We start from the raw sequence: 9,503 nt of genomic DNA, 5'->3' as shown, positions 1-9,503 counted from the left end.
TTTTTTCTTCCTAATAGGGCTGATTTTGATTCTGCAAAGAGGCCAAAATAATTAATCCACCCCCACTCTCTCTCCTTCTCAATTAAATCCTTCAATAAAAATAAATGTTATTGCTTAATTGCTCTTCCTGCATCTCCTGTCCTTTGGCTCTTGGGGAATATCCTTATCTCAGGCGTCCAATTCTCCCTCTGTAATTTGAACTATGCAGACCTGGTGTCCCCTGCTTTCCCAATAGGGCTAATTTACATCCAGCCTGGGAGGGTGGGGTCTCGCTGACACAGGCAACAAAAGTCGTTCCCACTGTCACTCACTCCGGCTTCAAATGTGCCACTCCGTTTGATGTGCAGCTGGGAAAGAATTTACTGCTGGATGTAAACTTGGACTCCCGGAGGGGAAAAGGCGACAGCTGAAGAACTTAAAAGTAGAAAGCCAACGTCAAGGGGAGACCCTTACTCAATAACCCCCTGTAAGTAGAGGTGAAATTCCCAATTGTCAGTTTTACAGCTGGGGGGAAGAATCTAAAACTATAATCCAAGGTGTGTTTTCTCCTCCTCCTCCTCCTCCTCCTCCTCCTCCTCCTCCTCCTCCTCCTCCTCCTCCTCCTCCTCCTCCTCCTCCTCCTCCTCCTCCTCCTCTTTCTTCCCCAAATGGGGTAAGACTCATTTCTTGGTGCATCTTAGATAAATACGTATGTTTCCCCCCCCCCACTCTTAATAGTTCCTTATTACGTAAGACAATGAATGTGTCTTTATGTGTGATGGGAAATCTTCAGCTTAATGGGTATCCATTGGCTAAATACGCCCATTTTTCTTTCCCTTTTATTATCGATAGACAGATAATTTTTCTATCATTCTCGGGAGTCGCATTTGGGCTCATTGGGAAACACGGCATAAATAAGTGAACTTATCAGACGGAGGTGATTTTCAGGGCAGAAAGATGGCCAACATTATCAAAGGAACATTTATTAATTGCTTTTTGTCTCACAGGGCTGTTTGTGGAAGAATTGGAAAGTACTGTAGAGGTAGTCCTCAACTTACAACCGCAATTGAAATCCAAATTTCTGGAGCTAAGTGAGACAGTTGTTAAGTGACATAGTAGAAAATATTTGTAGCTGGGGTTTCAGATTTTGGCAGTGGTTTCCCTCTCCAACCTTGTTTCAATTTAGTTTGTAAACGTTTCGTTACCAGTCTAGGTAACGTCATTAGCAGGACGTACTTATCCTATTCTCCTTAGCTTATAAATGTCTTGTGTGCCAGTTTGACCAGTTGGTCGTAGGAGCTGGGTTGTTCGTTTGGAGCTGCATTTGTTCAGTGGGTTTTGCCCCATTTTATGACTTTCCTTGCCACGTTGGTTCAGTGAATCCCTGCCTTTGTTAAATGAGTAACATGGTTGTTCAGCGAATCTACGTTCCCCGTGGACTTTGCTTCTTGGAAGGTGTCAAAAAGAGGGTCCCGTGACCCCGGGACACTACGACCCTCGTAAATATGAACCCGTTGCCAAGCCTCTGAATGTATATCTCATGACGGTTGTAACGTCGAACCGTCACTAAGTGAACTGAATCAGGGACTACGTGTAAAAATCTCCCATGGATGTCGGTACACACAGTCTTCCTCGCCAGCTCTTTATATATTTATATTTATATTTATATTTATCTCTATCTCTATCTCTTTCTCTATCTCTCTATCTCTATCTCTATCTCTATCTCTCTCTATCTCTCTCTCTCTATCTGTCTGTCTGTGTCTATCTGTATCTGTATCTGTATCTGTATCTCTATCTATCTATCTATCTATCTATCTACCTACCTACCTACCTACCTACCTACCTACCTACCTACCTACCTACCTACCTACCTACCTACCTACCTACATACATACATACATATATATATATATATATATATATATATATATATATATATAGTTTCAAATGATTATGCCAGGTTACAAATAAGAAAAATATTAGTTGGGAAAGTTACTAGAGGAAGGGGAAAAAATGGAGGGAAAATTTGGAAATACGCCTAATAATATAGAGTTAAAATTATAAGAGGAGGCAAAAATATGGACGCTTAATGATATATAAGTATGTAACAGTATTATGAGGATGGTGTGAAATTTGAATCCGTCTTGCACTGCATCCAAAAAAGAGGTTGTTACTGGGGGGGGGAGGGAGGGAGAGGAAACAAATGGAATTCGTATAAAGGTATACCTTTAAAAGAAAAACTAGCAATATGGGAAATATTTTTTTTCTTTGGGAATATAATCATTAATGCCACTGATAATAAATGGGGTTTGCTAAAAGGCGGAAATACACCACGTAAAATAGAGAATGGAAGGGTGATAAAGAGAGGGAAAGAGAGAGAAAGGAGACAGGAGGGAGGGAAGTAGAAGGGAGGGAGAGAGTAGGAGAGAGGGAAGGTGTAGAAAGAGGGGAGATGAGAGGGAGAGAGCAAGGGGAAGCAGAGAAGAGAGAGGGGGGCAGAAGGAAGAAAGGAGGTAGAAGAGAGGGAGAGGAGAAGAGTTGAAGATGAAATAGACTATAAAATGGTGCATGGAAAGCAGAAGAGCAAATAAAAATTGAAGAGGCTTAGTGGCAAGAGGAATTGATATATTACTAAATATTCAAAACATGTTTGTTAAGATGTAATGATATACTTTGGATTATATTATATGTATGTTAAAAAATAAAAAAAACTTTTGGCTATCTATCTATCTATCTATCTATCTATCTATCTATCTATCTATCTATCTATCTATCTATCTATCATCTATCTATCTATATTGTTTTTGGTCTCATATATACATTTACAGGTATACCTTCTCATAATTATTCTTTTTCTTGTATCTTAACCCTTTTAAACATTCATTTTTCCATCTAAAAAATTAAGATATATTATCGAGATTGCCTTGCCTACCATCCCAATGCACTTATTTTATTTTACCACCAACCTGTTTCTCTTTCCTTTTCTCCCTCCCTCCCTCCTTCCTCTACTTTCTTCTTCCCTCCTTTCCCTTTCTTTCTTCCCCTTCCTCTCCCCTACTCCTCTCTCCCTCTTCCCCTTCCTACCCTCTCTCCTCCTCTTCCTATCCTTCCCGTTCTTCCTCTCCTTTCCCCTTTCTTCTTTCCCTCTCTTTTCCTCTCTTCTCGCCAACTCTGAATAACGCAAGAGGAAAGTTGTACGCTTGCATGCTGTTTCTCCCCCCCCTCCCGCGCCCTGTTCTGTTGGCATCTATGCCGCACGATAGCTGATTAACTCACAGGCCCAGGCAATGGCAGAATTCCCCCATTGTTTCCTGCACCCCGCTCCTTCACATCTGCCTTCCTATCCATGCCCCTTTTGTGTGCCAAAAGGAGTTGGCACCTGCGGCTCCGACAGGCTTGGCCAGGGGCATCTCCCTATCCTTTTCAGTTGCCAAACAGATACCCATCCTTGGCAAGAGACCTGGTGCCAGGATTGCTCCTCTTCTCAGCGAGGCTTAAACATAAGACTTTCCAGCCGCCAATAAACCACCCGGTCCATCATTGGCCAGAAGAGGGTTTTAAATGCTTTTTTTTTCTTGATGCAGGCAGGCCTTTGGAGGGCCGAGAACTTGAGAAGATGAGGAGCTTAAAGACAGAACAAAAGGGGGAAGATCAAGGGAGCAGAGAAAAATAGACGTGGGTATTTTCTCCCGGAACTCTTTTTTTTTTAAGTAGGCAACCACATTGACAAAGGACTGGGGAGAATAGTATATTTAATACCAGTATTGTGAAGAAGAATATTCCTGTATCTTGTGAGGGTTTTCCACCCCCCACCCCCCAGTTCTATTCAATTTGATGAAAGGGAATATGCTTCCAAAAGAGAAATTCTTAAAGCTGCGGTGTCAAGTTCTTTACTTTGGAATGAGGTGTGGGACAACGTTCTTTCTTTGCATTGCACGATTCCCTCTCTGGCACTTAATGAAGCTCTATTACAGTGTTGTGGTCCGCCAGCATAGCTGGCAGCAGAATCGGACAGTGAGGAGGTTGGGAAGGAACATGGGCCAGTCCTGGAGTCTGGGGAAGGCTTGGACGTGGGTTCTGCGTCAGAGGCAGAGAGGGGGCTGTTGTGGCCCAGCAGGAGCCGTTGGAGCTGCTACCAGACTCCAACAGTGAGGGGCCCTATGAGTCTGCTCTGGAGGATGTGGAGGACCCCGGACAGGGTGCCGACTCCGAGCAGGGCACAGAGAGGCTGGTTGGCCACCAGGAGGCACCTGAGCCTTGGACCAGTGGGGAGGAGATAAGGGAGTGTGATCCCGACGTCGTGCATTGGAGCAGTCGGGAGGAACCAAGGGAGTTGTTCCTGGATGCCCGGTAACGAAGAGCTAATAGGCATAATGAGCAGTTACGCAGTTACAGGAGATGATTACACTCAGCTGGTGGTAATTAGGCTCCTCTCAAGACTATAAAAGGAATGATTGTGCACACGCCCTTTGCAGGAGTCAACGTATTCCCTAAAGTTGGAGAACTCTCGTGGCTAGCTTGGCAGGCTGGATTGCTGCCAAGGTTAGTCTGTGCTGGATTGCTGCCAACGTCTGGACTGTGCTGGCTTGCTGCCAAGGTCCTGTCTGTGTGTTAATAAATCCTTGCAGTATCTTTGTCTCGGGGTACTTTGGTGTAGGACGAGGGGGTCAAAACAGGGGGCCAAGGCCATCTGGGAGTTATGTGCTGCCTTCCAGAGCCTCCGGAGTCTGACATCAGTGAGGCAGAAGAACAGTGGGAGCCTGTTCCCAGTGCGCGCATTCACAGAGCTTCCAGAAGGCAAGAGCAATTAAGACAAAAAGGGCGACTCGGGAGTAAGGCTTGGAGATGATCGGCTCCCTCCCATAAGATATAAAAGAGAAGCAAACGGGACTTGAGCCTTTGCAGGAAGCAATGAGTTCATCTGGTCGGTTCAAGCTCTGAGAAGTTCTTTTGGACTCTGTGCTAAGTTTGGCCTTGCAAAACTAATTGGCAAGTAGATCTCTGGCAGCCTTTCAAGGGAGATAAAGGTGGGTGCTTATCAACGTTCTTCTGAAAGATTGTGGGAACTTGAGCAGACATCTGTCAGAATCTTCAGAGACTGTTTGTGAAGCTTTGCAGGCTCTGAATGACCATAATTCGAAGCCATAGAAATAAAAGAGGGTTTCTGGAGATTAATATTATGATTTATGCTTTCTTGGGAAGCTAGGTCAGAACAAACAGAATAACAGAGTTGGAAGGGACCCTAGAGGTCTTCTAGTTCAACCCCCGGCTCAAGCAGAAGACCCAATACCATTTTGGACAAATAGCTGTCCAGTCTCTTTTTTTAACTTCTGGAGACAAGCTGTTCCACTGGTTAATTGTGCTCACTGTTAGGAAATTTGTCCTTAGTTCCAGATTGCTTCCCTCCTTGTTTATTTTCCATCCATTCTTTCTTATTTTGCCTTTTTGGTGCTTTAGAGTAGTGTTTCTCAACCTTGGCAACTTGAAGATGTCCGGACTTCAACTCCCAGAATTCCCCAGCCAGCATTCGCTGGCTGGGGAAATTCTGGGAGTTGAAGTCCAGACATCTTCAAGTTGCTACGGTTGAGAAACACTGCTTTAGAGAATAGGTTTCTATAGCTTTCTCTACTTTCATTTCACCCCATAAAAAGGCCACAGGAAGGAACTTTTTCAGATGGGCAGCCGGAAAAACAACACCAGCAATCATCATCAGGGTAGGAGTTGAAACAATTTATGTCCAGGATGTGAGGGGTCTGTAAATATTTTCACGGCCCTCTTTTTGACTCGGGAAGTGTACAGGTCCTCAGTGGAAGGCAAGTTGGTAGCCATTGTTTTTTCCTGCAGTTCTGATTATCCTCTGAAGTCTGTGTCTCTCCTGTTGGGTTGCAGAGCCAAACCAGACAGTTATAGAAGTGCAATTGACAGACTCAGTGATTATTGAATTGGTAGGAATTCAGAAGGAGTAATTCTGGGAAAATTGCAAGCTCACCTTGATGCCAGATGATTTCAAGCTGCCTGCGATGTCCAAGAGATAGAGAGGCAAGGGGCATCTTGGCTTGTGTCTTCAAAACCAAGGCTGTGTAGTGTCAGTTGGAGCTAAGGCCCTCCCCAATTGTTACACAAGCCAGATACACCATAATAGGGGCACCCTGGGTCAGGGTAGACCCTACCATTAGGTATGCAGGGACCCCTCAGCAGCAGATACCAAGAAAAACCAAAGGTAGCAGCAAAATAATGGAAAATCATATGTTTTCTACCTGGGCTTCCCTGGGCTTCGTTGTTCCCATCAGGTGAATAGAATAGAATAGAACAGAATTTTATTATTTGTATGCCGCCCTTCTGTGGGAGGACTCAGGGCGGCGAACAATTCAAAAGGGGGAAAAGGGGAACATAAAAACGAAATACAAATAATAAAAATAGGCAACAGTCGCACAACCATACATGTCGAGAGGGAACTCATCACCCCCAGGCCTGCCGGCAAAGCCAGGTTTTGACGGCTTTTCGGAAGGCCTGGAGAGAGGTGAGGTTCCGAATCCCTGCGGGGAGTTCATTCCAGAGGGCATTTCAGCATATTCTCTTACTGCCAACGGTTGAAATTAGATGCAGCTTAGCTTCTGTATATGGGGCAGATGAAGTATCTGCTTGACCCTTCAGTAATAAGATGTCTTCAGCGAGCTTTAATAAAGCCACTGCAGCCATTCAGAAGGACCAAAGTTCTTTCTTGGAGCAATACGGTCTAGATCTGTGATCCAGAGGTGGCATGCAGAGCCCTCTCTGTGGGCATGCACACCATCGCCAGCTGCTGTTCTGATTTCCGGCACACATGCTGGTCTTCACAGGCATTGGAGTGCCAGAAAACGGGCCAAAAATGGCCAAAACCCCCATTTTTGAGCCATTTTCAAGGGAGATAAAGGTGGGTGCTTATCAACGTTCTCCTGAAAGATTGTGGCAACTCGAGCAGACATCTGTCCGAATCTTTACAGACTGTTTGTGAAGCCTTGCAGGCTGTGAATGACCATAATTCGAAGCCATATAAATAAAAGAGGGTTTTGGGGGACTAATATTATGATTTATGCTTTCTCAGGAAGCCTAGGTCAGAACAAACAGAATAACAGAGTTGGAAGTGACCCTAGAGGTCATCTAGTTCAACCCCTGGCTCAAGCAGAAGACCCAATACCATTCTGGACAAATAGCTATCCAGTCTCTTTTTTTAACTTCTGGAGACAAGCTGTTCCACTGGCACAAAAAACGGCCTGAAACAGACTTGAAAAATGTCCTGAAAATGCCCCCCAAATGCCCACGAAACAGGCATGCACACACCAGCCAGTTGGTCTTTGGGTTTCCGGTCCTCCGGTGCATACGAAGACCAGCTGGCCAGCATGCATGCACATGCCAGAAACCTGAAAACCATTTCAGCTGGTTGTCGCGTTTCCTGCGCTGTGGTGCGCCACATGCACATGCATGCACAGGTGTTCAGCTTTGGGCACTCTGTGCCAAAGAGGTCCACCATCATTATCATCAGCAGCAGCAGCGGGAACACAACTGTCAAGCAGGGAAATCAGGAGATTCAGGCCATTCAAATGAGTTTAAATATTTATTGCAAGTTGAAGCTCTCTGTGAGAATCCAACCAACTAACGGTCAAGAGAAAAGAGCGGGAGATAAGAAAGGCATTCAAGGCAGGCAGGGACTCGTGACTTAGGATTTGTTTGACCTCTCCCTCAGGCTCAGCCTGGTCATCTCCTACAGCAGCACAATTAGCAGAAGATCTTAAATTTAGAGGAAACACACACACACACACACACACATCAACAAAGGAAAAGGAAAGAAGATATGTTGGTTTCCATTGCAGCTAGTCCTCGACTTATAACAGTTAGCAATAGCAATAGCAGTTAGACTTATATACCGCTTCATAGGGCTTTCAGCCCTCTCTAAGCGGTTTACAGAGTCAGCATATTGCCCCCAACAACAGTCCGGGTTCTCATTTTACCCACCTCGGAAGGATGAAAGGCTGAGTCAACCTTGAGCCGGTGAGATTAGAACCGCCGAACTGCAGAACTAGCAGTCAGCTGAAGTAGCCTGCAGTGCTGCATTTAACCACTGCGCCACCTCGGCTCTTCTTTCTTATTCAGTTCATTTAGTGACCATTACAACGGCTACAACAGCAGTGAAAAAAGTGACTTATCACCGTTTTCCAGAGTCACCACCTTTGCAGCATCCCCACTTCCCATGTGATCAAAATTCAGGTGCTTGGCAACTGGTTCATACTTAACAACTGTTGCTGTATCCCAAGATAATGTGATCCCCTTTTGTGACTTCTGAGAAGCAAAAGTCAATGGGGAAGCCAGATTCACTTAACAACCTGGTTGGTAACTGATCAACTGCAGTGATTCACTTAACAACCGAGGCAAGGAAGGTCATAAAATGGGGCAAAGCTCACTTATCCAATGTCTCACTTAACAACAGGTGACTTTTCGGATCAATTGTGATTGTAGGTTGAGGGCTACCTGTACGATATTCTCAGCAAAACTAAGATAACTTTCCCATAACTTTGAAATACAAAATTATTTAGGGAGAGAGGGAGAAAATTTGATTTAAGAAATCCAAGCTAATCTTTCCTTCAGTGCTGAATGGGTGGTATATGATACACGCGTGATCACAAACTTGGAATCGAATTGATTTCTCTTCTCTCCTGCAGCAGATCCGTGAAGATCTGAAGCTCTCAAGGATGGGCCTGCTTCTCTGCTGCTGAGGACGGAAGAAGGAAAAACCAAGGGGAAGAAGCGGAGACCTACAGTGACAGGAAGAGGGGGAGGAAAGCCATCATCAGTCTCTACCCAGGATTTAGAAAACCAGCCAAGTGAAAAGAGTCGCCAAGGTAAATGAATCTCTTTGAGCCTCTCACAGTGCAAAGTTGGCTCTGGGTTTGGTCATTGTGTTGTCTTTCCCAGAATTGTACCTGAGAAGAGGTGGAGCATAAAAGGAGCTCTTCTACCGCAGGTGGAGTTTGCAAAATGCAAGACAATAGCAGTAGCAATAGCAGTTAGACTTATATACCGCTTCATAGGGCTTTCAGCCCTCTCTAAGCGGTTTACAGAGTCAGCATATTGCCCCCAACAACAATCTGGGTCCTCATTTTACCCACCTCAGAAGGATGGAAGGCTGAGTCAACCTTGAGCCAGTGAGATTTGAACAGCCGAACTGCAGAACTAGCAGTCAGCTGAAGTAGCCTGCAGTACTGCACTCTAACCACTGCACCACTTCGGCTCTATCGGGCTTTTGCGGCACCAGATGGAAAACCGAAGGCGAGGCCTGGCCCCGATAGGGAGGAATGAAAACAATCCCAGAAAGGAAAAACTCCTACATATGATTTTTTTTTTTTTTGAATTTTAAGCACACTGGAACAAATGCAGCCGATACAAGAGAATATTTGTAGCTCTGGGGTCCTTTGTGTAAGGGGTGAAATTCAGCAGGTTCTGGAGAACCGGTAGCAGAAATTTTGAATAGTTCAGAGAACTGGCAAATA

At 44.9% G+C, this 9,503-nt stretch overlaps 1 protein-coding gene across 10 annotated transcripts in view; it reads left to right on the top strand.

Annotated features, from left to right (window-relative positions):
• The window catches only part of ST3GAL1 (ST3 beta-galactoside alpha-2,3-sialyltransferase 1), a 126,209-nt gene that overhangs the window by 60,813 nt on the left and 55,893 nt on the right, over positions 1-9,503 (top strand). For 4 of the 10 annotated variants that reach the window (XM_032222409.1, XM_032222407.1, XM_032222405.1 and 1 more), the window contains exons 1-3: positions 307-466; positions 3,564-3,654; positions 8,676-8,855. The gene's annotated coding sequence lies outside the window, so the exon portion shown is untranslated. Of the gene's footprint in view, positions 1-306; positions 467-3,563; positions 3,655-8,675; positions 8,856-9,503 lie in introns of those variants that run through there. The other 6 variants (XM_032222401.1, XM_032222400.1, XM_032222406.1 and 3 more) reach the window with 6 other exon arrangements.

This window comes from Thamnophis elegans, chromosome 8, assembly GCF_009769535.1.
Source record: "Thamnophis elegans isolate rThaEle1 chromosome 8, rThaEle1.pri, whole genome shotgun sequence".
Taxonomy (NCBI): domain Eukaryota; kingdom Metazoa; phylum Chordata; class Lepidosauria; order Squamata; family Colubridae; genus Thamnophis; species Thamnophis elegans.
The sequence above is the reverse complement of the archived record's forward strand: the minus strand, read 5'-3'. Positions and strand labels throughout refer to the sequence as shown.